Consider the following 15690-nt stretch of genomic DNA (forward strand, 5'->3'; position numbering starts at 1 on the left):
AGCTGCAACATTGCGATAAAATGAGGATAGCCGATGCAGACAGGTCTGCATCTAATATGGCCAAGAAAACAATACAAACATCCAGGAAGGTGAAAAAGAAGCTGTAAGTCCTGCTAGAGGCCAAAGAATGGCCATCATATGCAGCAGGACAGTTTTCATTAACTGTAAGTAACAAATTTGTAAAGTTTTTTCTTTAAAGTCAATTTCCTGCAAACTAAAATTTTCAGTACAGATACCCCATTACATCAAAAACTAACATACATAAATGAATGAAATTTTCAGAGACTCTGCGTAACATAAAAAACCACCTCTGGTACTACATTCATTAATATTCCCCCATTAGGAAGTTCACAAAAAAATATTTTCTGCAGAAAAAACTTAATATTTTTTGTTAATAAATTTAAAAACGTATTTCTTAAAAACTATAAAATTGATAAAGTAGATTTTAGTACAGTTGACTCTATTAGCATCATGTAATAGACAGTAAAAATATTAAGGTCCTGCATCAAATAGTTTTTCAGAAGTGGGTCAAATACTTACCTAAATTAACATGGGTTAGATAGGCAGGGTGTGGTCCCCATAGTAAACTTATTAAATTACTGTTTCATAATTCTCTCGCAGTTGCATCTGCACATGTTAGTGAGGTGAGGTGAGAGAGTGTAAAATCCGCTCGCCGCCCGGCGTAAACCATTGTTCCTGGAAACATGAAATCAGGAGTGAATGTTCGCTACATACAGTACGCAGCTTTCGACGAGGAGCATTTCAAAATTCAAACCCTTAGGAAGAGGAGTGGGTACGAATTGCGAATTAAAAATTCCGTTCCAGCGACCTCGCCCCGAGTAGTAATTGACAATGTAGGTTGCACTATGGTCTTTTATATGAAAACAATGGGTGTAAACAGAACAAGAAACGCCGATTTTTGTAATGTGATAAGTGGAAGCTGTTCACTTCATAATTTGGGAAACAGTAACTGCCGATATTTGTACCAGACCCGCACTTTAAGATTATGGTAAACAATAATAAAACAGTTTTTCATCAGCTATTTGGCAAAGGGGAGAACAACTGCGGAAGAATTCTTCTCAATATGCCAGGCGGTTAATATGTCCGTTTCGGAAACCTGGTGCACTTTTGTGCTCTCCTCAGTCCATGTTTAATGGGTGAAAATACTACAGTATTGCTGTAGAAAAGGTACATGTAAAGGTTCAAATGATGCTACACATTTCCGTAACCATTTCTGTCCCATGAAAACAACAAATACAGAATGAAGGCCACTGAGACCGTTTAGTTATCCCGACGGCGAAAGTAGTCAACACACTGAACTCTCATTCAGAAGGCGTGAAGTTCAGTTCCGGTCAGTTTAGATTTTCTGTTTTCTGTGGTTTTCCTCAATCACTCAGGCCTGCTGCCGAATACCGGGAGGATTCCTTAAAAAAGGTCATCGGCAACCTCCCTCCTTCCCCCACCACCGCCGTGAGTCATTCCCCGCCTCTCCTATCCTTAACAGTGTCCGAGCTAACGTCCATCTCATCTGAACTTGATGGCGACAGGAAATTATAATTTACCTTTCCTTCCCTGTAGTGGCGCGTGTACTGTACAGGAATGGTTCGAAAAACAACGCGGGGACTTTCATCATCCTAAGTGGATTACAAACTCTATCGTGTTAAGCAGGTGTGGCACGTCATATCCGGTCGCTCGATACGTCGTAATCCTCTATATCGATATTAAAGATCGACTGCATGCCATGTAGACCGTCACACAAGCCTAATACCAAAATCTGATGACAACAGATCACGCCGGATGTCTGCTGTGCTGTCCGGAAGGCGTAACAAGGCGCAACGTTATTACGCAGCTGATCATAGTTCATTAATCATATAATGTACCGGGATTGGACGAAACAAATATTTCAGCCTGTTTTCCCAATTATCTGTAATGCACTAACGTTGCTTTATATCTCTCATGACTATAACGCATTTGTAAGTACTTTAAGCCCCAGTATGCATATAATCGTTGCACCGTTGTGTTGATATAAAAACATACTGAGACTAGAATTAACAGACTCCCAGCGACAGGAAACTGTGGCTGAATACTTGGGTGGCGTATCCTTGACACTAATAGCAAATCTACTAGGGGTAGCTGGCTGCTATATGTAGAATCTTCAAAAGATAGAGAATCCAAAAGAAATTTCAGTGTGCCAAACAGAGTAGTGAAGGATAAACTGAATTGACAAGTAGAGACATCATGACTTTAAGAGCATTATTACCTCTAATAAGAGGCCGGCCGGAGTGGCCGTGCGTTTCTAGGCGCTACAGTCTGGAAGTGGGCGACCGCTACGGTCGCAGGTTCGAATCCTGCCTCGGGCATGGATGTGTGTGATGTCCTTAGGTTAGTTAGGTTTAATTAGTTCTAAGTTCTAGGCGACTGATGACCTCAGAAGTTAAGTCGCATAGTGCTCAGAGCCATTTGAACCTCTAATAAGAATCCGCTTGTCACAAAAACAGAAATTTAATTCTATATTCGTCTAGAGGCCAGAGTCAATAATAAAAGTGATAGCTGCATAAACAAAACATTAATGTTTATGTAGCTGCCGTTAAATCTCGTGTAAACCAAGTGAATACGTACAAGTATCCAAACTGGTTGAAGCAGTATGAACCAAAACCAAATGAAACATCTAGCGAGATCCAACAAATATGCAATATCCGCTACTGCAAGGCATATTCATACATGAATGACATCTTACAGTTTTCTAGCAAGTTGGAAGCTCTGTACTGCTTTGGAATGTCACGCCGTGGCTTTCAGTGGATCCTATGCTCACGCTGGAAGCAGACGTACTGCCAAGTTGTGTGAAACCATATTAAATGACCCCATTCATTCAGTATCGCGAGCATGGTTCCCAGCTGGAGGATTCTTTTGCAAGGGCAAAAATACTCTCAATCAGATTTCTGTAAACGTCGATGAAAAGTCCTGTAAGTATGAGAATTAAATAATACTTCTCTATTTGACTGAAATTTTACCTAATTATTTTAGGCTGAGTTGTAAAATCAGATAAAGACACATCATTCTCCACCAGATAATCTCGGGGAACGAGACAGATACTTCTCTAGGCATGAAATAATATATTTCGATTACTTATAGTATGAAATAATATATTTCGATTACAAATAACTAATTAAATATCGAAGTCAGCGTGGCGGTTCAAACTTCACAGCTTTTTCGTAAAAAAAGTATCCATTGCCCTGTGGCGCATGACTCTTGCAATTGCCTGAGAAATTTGGTGTTTTGACGAAGTAACAGCCCACAAGAAAACTTCAAAAACAGTGTGGTTGCTGGCATACACAAAGCGAAAGCATCATATTTGCAAAAGCCATATATCACTTCGGTTTCACTAGAAGGCTTCCCGTCAGTTACAAGGAAATGTGACCTTCCTGAGAGGAAATTATGAGACTAGTCGCCCAACTGCGGCGATACTGCATGGGTTTGATTAGAGCCAGCTTGTGAGGAATTGTGTCTAAAACGTTTCGGAAATCCAGAAATGTGGAATAACTTTAAGATCCCTTTGTTGTTAGTACTCATTACTTCGTGTGAATAATGAGCCATTTGTGTTACACAAGAACGACATTTTGTAAATCCATGCTGACAGTGTGTCAATATATCGTTCTTGTTTTTCAAGGTAATTCATGATGTTGGAATACAGTCTATGTTCCAAAACCCTACTGCAGCTCGACGTCAGCGATATGGGTCTGTAATTTAGCGGATTACTACTATTTCCTTTCTTGTGTATTGGTGTGATCTTTACAACTAGCGTCTTTAGGTACCGATCTTCCGTCAAATGTACGGTTGTATATGACTGCTAATTATGGGGCTATTAAAATAGCATACTCTGAAAGTAACCTGATTGGTATCCAATATGGACCGAAAGACTTGCTTCTGTTGAATGATTTTAGTTGATTCGCTACACCGAGCATATCTACTTCTAAGTTACTCATGCTGCCGGCTGTTGTTGATTCAAACAACAGAGTATTTACTTCGTCTTTTTTGGTGAAACAATTTCCGAAAACAGTGTTCAGCAAATCAGCTTTAGTGGCCCTATGATCGATAACTTTACCATTACTACGACGCAAGGAATGTATTATGCCTTACCAATGGTGTCTCGGCGGAGGTTCGAGTCCTCCCTCGGGCATGAGTGTGTGTGTTCGTCCGTAGGACAATTTAGGTTAAGTAGTGTGTAAGCTTAGGGACTGATGACCTTAGCAGTTAAGTCCCATATGATTTCACACACTTTTGAACATTTTTTGGAACCAATAGTGTACTTTACAATACGAACAGAGCCTCTTCGCATTTTTTGCAGCATTTCGAGACACAGTTTCGTCATAGAAACTATGAAAAGCGTTTCGCACTGAATGCCACACTAAATTTCAAACTTCTACGGAACATCCCAAACCTGGAGGCTGCGTTCTTTAAAACCTGCCATCCTTTATTCCTTGCCTCTGCAACAGAGTCCTGACCTGTTTTGTACACCACAGAGGATCAGTTGCGTAACTTATTAATTTATTTGGTAAGTATATCTCAATTGCTGTCGATGCCAAACGCGAGTAGTGGTGGCCCTGTGACATGGTGTGTTGTTATCCATAAAAATTTCTTCCTAGTTTGGGCACATGAAATCCATGAATGGCTGCAAATGATTTCCAAAGTAGTTGAAAATAACCATTTCTAGTCTTAAGGACCCGGTTAACTCCATGTAAACACAGCCCACATCATTAAGGAACAACCACCAGCTTGCACAGTGCCTTTTTGACAACTCGGGCCCATGGCTATTGTGGGCTCTGCGCCATACTCTGATCCTACGATCATCTCTTACCTACTGAAATCTGGACTCATCTGACCAGGCCACTTTCACAGTCGTCATTAATCAAACCGATATGGTCATAAGCCCAGGAGAGGCGCTGCAGACGATGTCGCGCTGTTAATAGGCCGCTTCCCACTAGAGCGCAGCAGCGCGTCGTGCGACAACGGCAGCGGCAGCGTTTTCCTCTTTCACGCGGCGGCTCGCGGAATTGGCGTTCCCATCTGGAAGCGGCAGACGCTAACGGTAGCCAATGGACAGCTACTGAGGTGCGGGGTGGGAACCACTGAAACGACCGGTGCGTTTGATTAACTGTATCTTACACCTACACGAAGGATAGACGAAATTGGGTGAAGACATACCAATTTTTCATTTTCTGTACAATGTACTCTTTCACATATTTCATTATTCATGTTTTCTAATTTCACCATAAACAGATTTCATGACTACCGTTCATGACTGTTCACTATCTCCTAACACATTGAAACAATGTACGACAAAAGAGATTATTCAGATAGTTAAGTGAGACAAAAATTTAAAATGTAATACGGTAGCAGGTACACGAAAACAGTAAGAACACAAAGGCTTGGGGGAAGGGATGAAAGTGGAAGCCACCTGATAGAATTTCCCACACAGCATAATGTAATCATCGCCAGCACCTTGCTTAAGAATCATGAAAGAATAATACATATTTGGAACAAAGTTTTCGAAACCAGATTTTAAATTATAAGACATTTCCCGGTGCAGACGCTAACCTACAATAATTTATTGGTTACGAGCTGCAGTTTACAACTAAAGAGACAGTGAACGGTAGCAAATTAAGGAAATGGAACTTGAATAAGTCAAGACCCACAGTTTTTCGATAATCTTAAAGTTACCGTAATGGAACGACTGTCTGAAACAAAGGAAGGAATCCGCTAGAATACGAATGGATATTTTTGAGAGAAGAAGTGGTGAATGCAGCAAAGTATGTGAACGGGAAGAAGGTACAGTAGAAATCGTTAGATAAAACGTGATATATTAAATTTGACAAGAGGGAAAAATATAAAAATGCAGCAAATAAAGTAGGCCATGGGAAATAGAAATGACTAAACATGAAGGAATATGTAGAGAGGAAAGGTGGAGGGGTTGTACAAACTAACATAAGCACAATGTTAGATTCCTGTGATATGTCTGAACACGCAAAGGAATACTGGTCCTACCACTTACCTAAGTAGACAGACTGAAGAACTGCGAAACTGTGTTTACAGCATTTGCATGTTTAGAGAAAGGTTTTGACAATCTTAATTAAAACATTCTTTTAAACTCTGGAGATGTCATCGATAAAACACAGGGCCACAAGATTATCTACAACTTGCACAGAAACCAAACTGCATTTCTAAGACTTCAATGACTTGAAAGGGAAGCAGTAATTGAGAAGGCAGAAGTAGAGAGGATATAAAATGAAGACTGTGAATAGCAACAAAAGCGGTTTGAAAAAGAAAATTTGTTCACATCGAATATAAATCCTAATGACTGGGTACTATTTTACAAAGGTATTTGTGTGCATTTGTGTGGAGTGCAGCCTTGTGTGTAAGTGAAATGTGGGCGATGAACAGCTCTGTCAAGAAGACAATAGACGCTTTCAAAATGTGTTGATCAATAAGAATGCTGAAGATTAGATATGAGGATCGTGTAACTAAAGAAGAGGTGATGATGATGATGATGATGATGATGTCCCATACTCCTTGACAGAGCGTAGGGGAACGATGCGGGAGACCCGCACCGACGTACTAGGCAAGATCCTAGTGGAGGTGGTTTGCCATTGCCTTCCTACGACCGTAATGGGGATGAATGATGATGATGAAGACTACACAACAACACCCAGTCATCTCGAGGCAGGTGAAAATCCCTGACCCTACCGGGAATCGAACCCGGGAAAGAAGAGGTATGGAATTAAAAAGAGGAGGATGAGGAAATTATGGCACAACTTTGACTACAAGAGGGGTAAGTTGACAGGACATATTATGAGGCATCAAAGAGTGAAGTCAAAGGGGTTGGGTGATAGTATTCTGATAATAATCATCTGTTGAAATGCTATTCTACTATTTTATCTATTAACGTAAGCAGTGAATTTACTCTTCCATGCACTCCTCCTGTAGTGTCGGTAGCTGGACCGACACCGTGATGTTGATTGCTGAAAAAGAATGCTAAACTAACGCTGTGGCCGATAGTGCACGAACGGCAATAAGCATACGGGCGTGAAGTCTGGAACATAAAAACTTATGAATGAATAAGAAGAAAAGTATGTAGATACTTTTACTTATCTTTTATTGATTCCTTGGAATACATCTCTCTTGAATACTCGTAAGCTATAGGCACTGCTACAAATGGCTCCTTGTTAGTTCGTAGCCCTTAACTTCTGATGGCTATTCTGTCTCTCGGCTAATGAGAGAGAAAGGCTTCGTACAACTGGGCGATAGCTAGGTTCTCGTACAACTGGGCGGTAGCTAGGTTCTCGTACAACTGGGATCGAGTCCACTCTCGTATCACGAGACCTGCCTTGGTGGTGGCGCTAGGTCTGCGATCACAGTGGCGACACGCGGGTCCGACATGTACTACATGGACCGCGGCCGATTTAAACTACCACCTAGCAAGTGTGGTGTCTGGCGGTGACACCACATTCCTCCCCCGCAAATCGGCGAACGGTCGTGTAATAAGGCTTCCGCCCGCCGTGGGGAGGACCACATGTTGACGTATGCGATGAGGTGGGGAGCCTAACAACAGGCGAGGCTGTGCCACCCGCACCCGGCCATCCGGTCCGAGGGGAGCTAGGAAACGCCTGCAAAACTAGTCCAGGGTGCACGTCAACATGCGGTGTATGCGCCCGTAAAGAAACATGAGGGGCCAAAGTGTCGACCTCCATTGCGTCGGGGTAGCCGACGCGCGATGACGTCATGTGGTCCGGAGCGGGCGGGAGTTCCATGGCGGCGGACAGCTGGTCACGGGAAGCGATCGGCGGCGCGTGACCCTGGGAGGCGCTTGGCGGCTGCAGCGAAGCGTCGAATGCGGGCGGCGCCGGCGGGAGAACAAGCGGCGGCGGCGGCTGCTGCTGCTGCAGCGGCGGCGGCGCGTCGCCATGGGGCAAAATGGAAGGCATCGTCGGTAACACCTGGGGATGAGGCGAGCCAGTAGATGGGTCCCCAGGGCGCTGACCGGACGGCACCGTCGCTGAAAGCAGACGGGGAGCGGCAGAACCCGAGCGACGACAGAGGCGCAGCTGATTGAGATGCCGACGCACCTCACCAGAGGCCCCCAAAACCAAATACATCGCGCGGCCGAGGCAGCGAAGAATGCGCCCTGCGAGCCAACGCCGTGAACCTCGATAGTTGCGATAAAATACAACGTCGCCTGGAGCAAAAGCAGGAGTCTGCCGCTGCGCAGGAACCTGATGCGGCGGATGCAGCAAAGACATCAAGGTGCGATGAGGACGACCGTGGAGCAACTCAGCCGGCGAGCGACCATCTCGGGGCTGAGAGCGATACGAAGACAAAAAGAGCAACAATGCGTCCTCCCGAGAATGCGACTCTTTCAATTTCAACATCTGTGACTTGAAAGTCCGGACCAAACGTTCAGCGGCACCGTTGGACTGAGGCGAAAACGGCGCGGATGTCAGATGTTGAATACCATTGGCCTGGCAGAATGACTGAAATTCTGCGGACATGAATTGTGGGCCATTGTCGGAAACAATAGTCTGCGGAAGACCTTCAATGCAAAAGATAGCAGACAACGCTTGGATGGTGGCGGAGGACGTCGTGGAAGACATCCGGACAACAAAAGGAAAATTACTGAAGGCGTCGACCAGAACCAACCATCGAGCATTCCAGAATGGACCAGCAAAATCAATGTGCAAGCGTTGCCAAGGGGAAGTGGCTTTTGGCCACGCAAAGACTTTCCGCGGCGGTGCGGACTGTTGTTCGGCACACGCCGGGCACGAAGAACACATATTCGTAATCGCAGCATCGATTCCGAACCAAGTACAGTGCTGACGAGCAAGTTGTTTCGTTCGCACTATACCCCAATGTCCTTGATGAAGAAGCCGTAAAACAGAGGACTGTAACGAACGTGGGACCACGACTCTGGACTGATCATTATCAGAACGCAACAACAAAACACCACGTCGAACAAAAAGTCTCTCCTTGTGAGCAAAAAATCGGCGAACCAACGGATCCTCGATCCGAGACTTTGACAAAGGCCATTGCGTAGCAACAAAACGTAAAACAGTAGCAAGGACAGGGTCAGCAGCTGTGGCTGTAGCGACACGACGAAAATCAATCGGAAACGATTCGACCACTTCATCGGTTTCCGAATCAATGAACATGCAAGCAAGTTCGGAAGAATCGAATGCTTTATCCTCAGCAACAGGCAAACGGGACAACGCATCGGCGTTTCCGTGCTTAGCAGTGGACCGATACAAGATATCGTAGCGGTACTGCGAGAGGAAAATAGACCAGCGAATGAATTTCTGCGCTGTACGTGGAGGTACAGGCTTGGACGGAGGAAAAAGCGATGTCAAAGGTTTGTGGTCTGTGATGATGGTAAAGTGACGACCATACAAAAAATCATGGAACTTAGTAACACCAAACACGAGAGCTAAAGCTTCTTTCTCTATCTGTGAATAATTTCTTTGCGCAGACGAGAGCAATTTGGACGCAAAGGCAATAGGGCGATCATGTGAGCCAACTTTGTGCGCAAGCACAGCACCGATCCCGAAATCCGATGCATCTACCATCAACAAAAGGGGTTTCTGGGGATCGAATGGCGTAAGGCAAGTATTAGAAAGCAACGCCGATTTCAACTGGCGAAAGGCGCGTTCACATTCCGGCGTCCAGACGAACGGAACACCTTTACGGCGTAAGCGATGAAGCGGAGCTGAAATGGAAGAGGCATTGCGCACATATTTATGGTAATAATTAATTTTACCCAACACACTCTGTAGCTGTTTCAGATTTTGAGGGGACGGCAAGTCTTGTATGGCACGGAGGTGCTCTGGACTTGGATGTATGCCTTGGGCATTAATGACATGTCCCAGGTATGGTAAGTCACGAGCAAAAAACACACATTTGTCCTTCCTCAAGCGAAGACCATTTTGCCGCAAGACCTGAAATAATGTTCGTAAATTCGCAAGATGATCTTCTTCTGTCTGTCCGGAGATCACTATATCGTCCAGATAGGTTGCTGCAGTAGGGACCGACGCACAAACAGTTTGTAAATATTGCTGAAACAAGGCCGGGGCGGATGCACACCCGAATGGCAGTCTTTTGAAGCGGTACAATCCAAGATGCGTGTTAACCACCAATACGCGCTGGGATTCGTCGTCCACCGGTATTTGCAAGTACGCATCGGCTAGGTCCAACTTTGAAAAATATTTTCCCGGGCACAGTTTAGCAAAAAGATCTTCCGGGCGGGGCAAAGGAAAAGTAGCAGTCACTAGCTGTGGATTCACTGTGGCCTTGAAGTCCACGCAAAGTCTCAATTTTCCGGAAGGTTTTGGCAAAATTACTAAGGGTGAGGCCCAGAGAGAAGCTTGCACACGTTCAATTACACCCTGTGATTCGAGATCGTGTAACGTTCTTGCGACCTCATCACGCAATGCGTGGGGAACATTGCGCGCCCTGAAAAATTTCGGTTGCGCGTTTACCTTCAGTTCTAAATGTGCTTCATAGTTTTTAGCGCAACCTAAGCCCGGTGCAAAAATGTCTGCAAATTCGTCACACAGCCGAGAAACACTGTCTGTAGGCACAGTCTGATTCACTGATAGGACCTGATTTACAATAGACATGTTAAACAACTTAAATAAATCTAGACCAAACAAGTTCACTGGCGTAGAAGAACGAAGAACGTAAAATGACACAAGTTTTGTTTGTCCCTTGTATGTTGCAAGAAGGCTGCACTGTCCTAACACAGGAATTTTCTGTCCGGATTATGTAGTTAGCTTAACATTTGCGGAACGCAACGGAGGTGCGCCCAGTTGTTTGTATGTGTCGTGATTGAGCAATGAAACTGCAGCTCCGGTATCGAGCTGGAATGGTATCACTTGGCCTTCAAAGTCTAAGTCCACAAAAAGTTTATTGTCCTGCTGACGACAAGAGCGACTGTTTTGTGCAATTGGAACAGACACTGGTACAGAATCACTTGCTAATTGACGTGATTTCCGGCGACGTCGACGCACAGTGTTTGTGGGACGATCACTGTTACTGTTAGAGAAAGTGTCACTGGACGAAGCGGAATTAACGACATGAATGTCCATAGGCGAAGGTCCACGAGCCTGAGTGTCCTTGGTTCGATTCCGGCGCGAAGCAAAGGGCCTGGAATGATTGTGATTGTCTGATCTGAGCTTTTTCTGGCAAACACTTTGAACATGTCCTTTCTTATTGCAGAAAAAGCAAATAGCTTGGCGTGACGGGCAATGTTCACGCGAATGTCTAGTAGCACACCGCGGGCATGATTTCACTGCATTTGTGGGCTGGCGCGGCACACCTGGCTTAGCGCGCGGCGTCAGCTGTGCGGACGGCCGCGAGGGCAGTTGACCGGGCCGCGTTGCGCGAGCGCGCCCGGCGGGCCGGTTAATGTTACACACAGCTGGCGAAGTTTCAAAAGATTCCTGAGCACAGTCAAGTGTGTCCTGTCTATCCAATATGTCTATCACTTGTTGAAGGGAGGGATTAACTAGTTTCAAAATTTGCTCCCGTATGCGAACATCAGAAACGTTCTGTGCAATTGCATCACGCACCATTGTATCTGAATAAGAAAGACCACAGTCACATTCAAAGGCACAGTCCCTAGTAAGTCCTTGCAATGTTGCTACGGCTCGTCGGGGAAACAATTTCACTATCACACGGTATGTGGACACACCGACACAAGAAAGCAAAAACGGCTGCCGCTCATTACCTTGAATTCTGTAGGCAGCAAGGTGGAAGGCAAACTGACGAGACCACTCTTGCCAGGTCTCGTGGTTCGGGTCGTAGTGCCTAAAAGGCGGTGCAACGGCAGGTTGTGGCTGCGGTAGCGGTGAAGCGGCTGCGGCCGCATCGGTGTGCAGCGCACGTTGACCCTGGACAAGCTGTCCAAGGGCATCCAGTAACGCCTGCGTCTGCTGATTCTGCAATCGATAAAATTCGGACAGTACATCTGGAGAATGTGGCGAAGCCATGACACAATGAAATGTAAGCAATCAGAACACTTTAAAACGTCGTCAATGAAGCAAACAAACGAAGTAATACAAACTCTTTTTCTCGTCGCCAATAATTGTAGTGTCGGTAGCTGGACCGACACCGTGATGTTGATTGCTGAAAAAGAATGCTAAACTAACGCTGTGGCCGATAGTGCACGAACGGCAATAAGCATACGGGCGTGAAGTCTGGAACATAAAAACTTATGAATGAATAAGAAGAAAAGTATGTAGATACTTTTACTTATCTTTTATTGATTCCTTGGAATACATCTCTCTTGAATACTCGTAAGCTATAGGCACTGCTACAAATGGCTCCTTGTTAGTTCGTAGCCCTTAACTTCTGATGGCTATTCTGTCTCTCGGCTAATGAGAGAGAAAGGCTTCGTACAACTGGGCGATAGCTAGGTTCTCGTACAACTGGGCGGTAGCTAGGTTCTCGTACAACTGGGATCGAGTCCACTCTCGTATCACGAGACCTGCCTTGGTGGTGGCGCTAGGTCTGCGATCACAGTGGCGACACGCGGGTCCGACATGTACTACATGGACCGCGGCCGATTTAAACTACCACCTAGCAAGTGTGGTGTCTGGCGGTGACACCACACCTCCACAAATCATTTAAACCAAAACTGAAATCAGATGAACACCAAATGTTTCAACCACTGTCTGACAACTACTGCATTCACTTTCAACTTTCTATAACTATCTCTGGCTAGCCACACACACATACAGATATAAGGAGAACAGAAATAAACAAACATTAGTTTTCAGCATATAATTCTTTAGGTTGGCAACATGTACATAAACAAACCAAACAGGAAGGGACATGAGGTGAACACACTGTAGTTACGACTTCAAATCAGAGTTTTCGGTAAAATGTCTACAGCTAGTGACAGGATGAAAAAAAAGAACATGACAATGTGCTTATGTTCCATAATCTAAGTTTTAGTTCAACCTCCAGCATGTGACCAGGTGAGGGGAAACGCAGATGTCCGCCAAAAACTCGATTCACTGTAAGTAATCAGTTATTCATGTAAAAAAGATGTGAACTGTTTTATAATCTGCAAGTATCACATATCAAAACAAAACTGAATCATCCTAGATTCCACCGAAGATGCCTTAAAGTAAAAGGCGAAACGCGTCTTGAACCAATAAAGTACATTGGATAAAGAAAAAAACGTTTGTTACTTCCAAAGGAAATGATCAATAGCTGTAGATACTTAGCAAATTACATCTTATGACATACCAGTAAATTAATCTCGGTTTAACTTCTCAATCCACATGCTATTAAACGCTGTTTAAAAAAAATTCATTTATCCCTTCCGAAAAAACTGTAGTTTCTTTCATATCTCGGTAGATAAACAGATTAAGGATATTTACCATGTGACGAAATACATGGATTTTTACAAGTTATCGTTCACAAAAAAACACTTTTCGATTTCTTAAACCGTTTTCGAAATTTGCAGTTGATACAACCACATGATTTACGATGAGCAGGACGAAGTATCAGTCGCATCGCGAGCAACCCGCGCGCGGTCACCGCACAGCCCATCCGCCGACATACCATTCAATATCTCGAGAACGGTGATAGCTCTCGTTCTGCTCTCAGCTTTAAAAACAATTTCGATATGTTGACTAAATTTCATACGCAATAATGTATTACCTAAAATGAACTGTACGCAGAGTCCACGCAATGCGTTTTTACCTCTGCACACTCATTAAAATTTCGTGTAAAGGTTTACGTTAATGCGATACAGCAAGTAACCACGACAAATAACGAAAAGAAATTTGGTCCTTTATCAAGATAAGATATCAGGCTTTAACATGCCCAAGAATCGAATTTTTCTACCCAATAGTTTCCTTGGAATCGGATGATAGGTATTTCATAGCTGCCGCCGCGTCCGCGCCAGCGGTTAGGTGGAAGTTCATGTGGCCCAGGGTTCCGTACCTGACGTCACGCTCAGCACGTTCTGTGATTAGCGGCGCGCACCTGGAGCACGGCACGCGGAAAAGGAAGTGGTTCGACCAAACCGCGACCCAGAGCCCGACGCGCAGTGCGGCAGACGCCGTTTCCATGGCAACCACGCCGCTGACGCGCAGTTTTGACGCGCAGCAGCCCTAGTGGGCTCCTTCATCGAGATAAGATATCAGGCTGTACATGCCCAAGAATCAAATTTTTCTACCCAATAGTTTCCTTGGAATCGGATGATAAGTATTTCATAGCTGCCACCGCGTCCGCACGAGCGGTTCGGCAAAAGATCGTGGGCCCGGCGTTCCGTACCTGACATCACGCTCAGCGCGTTCTGTGATTGGTGGCACGCACCTGGAGCGCGGCACGCGGCAAAGGAAGTGGTTCAACATGGTCAAACCACGACGCAGAGCCTGCCACGCTGTGCCGCAGACGCCGTTTCCATGGCAACCACGCTGCTGATGCGTGGTTTTGACGCGCGGCAGCCCTAGTGGTAACCGGCCTTGAAGGGTAGAAAAATAAACAAACATTAGTTTTCGGCCTTAAATGCCGGCTCCCACTAGAACGCGGCAGCGCGGCGTGCGGCAACGGCAGCTGCAGTGGCAAGCGTTTTCCACTTTGACGTGCGGCTCGTACAATGTACTCTTTCACATATTTCATTATTAGTGTTTTCTCATTTCAACATAAACAGATTTCATGACTACTGTTCATGATTGTTCACTATCTCCTAACACATTGGAACAATGTACGATAAAAGAGATTATTCAGACAGTTAAGCGAGACAAAAATTTAAAATCTGATACGGTAGCAGGTACATGAAAACAGGAAGAACACAAAGGCTAGGTATAAGGGATGAAAATGGAAGCCATCTGATAGAATTTCCCACAGAGCATAATGTAATCATCTCCAGCACCTTGCTTAAGAATCACGAAAGAATATATATTTGGAACAGAGTTTTCGGAACCAGATTTTATATTGTAAGGCATTTCCTGGTGCAGACGCAAACCTGACTGAAGATTGTCAATAGCAAGAAAAGCGTTCTGAAAAAGAAAATTTGTTCACATTGAATATAAATTCTAATGGTTGGATACTATTTTACTAAGGTATCTGTGTGGAGTGCAGCCTTGTATGTAAGTGACGGTGAACAGTTCTGTCAAGAAGACAATGGACGCTTTCAAAACGTGGTGATCAATAAGAATGCTGAAGATTAGATACGAGGATCTTGTGACTAAAGAAGAGGTACAGAATTAAATAGAGGAGGAAGAGGAAATTACGGCGCAACTTTGACAACAATAGGGGTTAGTTGATAGGACGTATTATGGGGTGTCAAAGAGTGAGGACAAAGGGGTTGGGTGATAGTATTCTGATAATAATCATCTGTTGAAATACTATTCTACTATTTTATCTATTAATGTAAGCAGTGAATTTACTCTTCCATGCACTCCTCCACAAAACATTTAAACCAAAACTGAAATCAGCTGAACACCAAATCTTTCAACCACTGTCTGACAACTATTGGTTTCATTTTCAACTTTCTGTAACTATCAATGGCTAGCCACACACACATACAGATATAAGGAGAACAAAAATAAACAAACATTACTTTTCAGCATATAATGCTGTAGGTTGGCAACATGTACATAAACAAACCACACGGGAAGGGACATGAGG

Source organism: Schistocerca piceifrons, chromosome X (genome assembly GCF_021461385.2).
Source record: "Schistocerca piceifrons isolate TAMUIC-IGC-003096 chromosome X, iqSchPice1.1, whole genome shotgun sequence".
NCBI classification, from domain to species: domain Eukaryota; kingdom Metazoa; phylum Arthropoda; class Insecta; order Orthoptera; family Acrididae; genus Schistocerca; species Schistocerca piceifrons.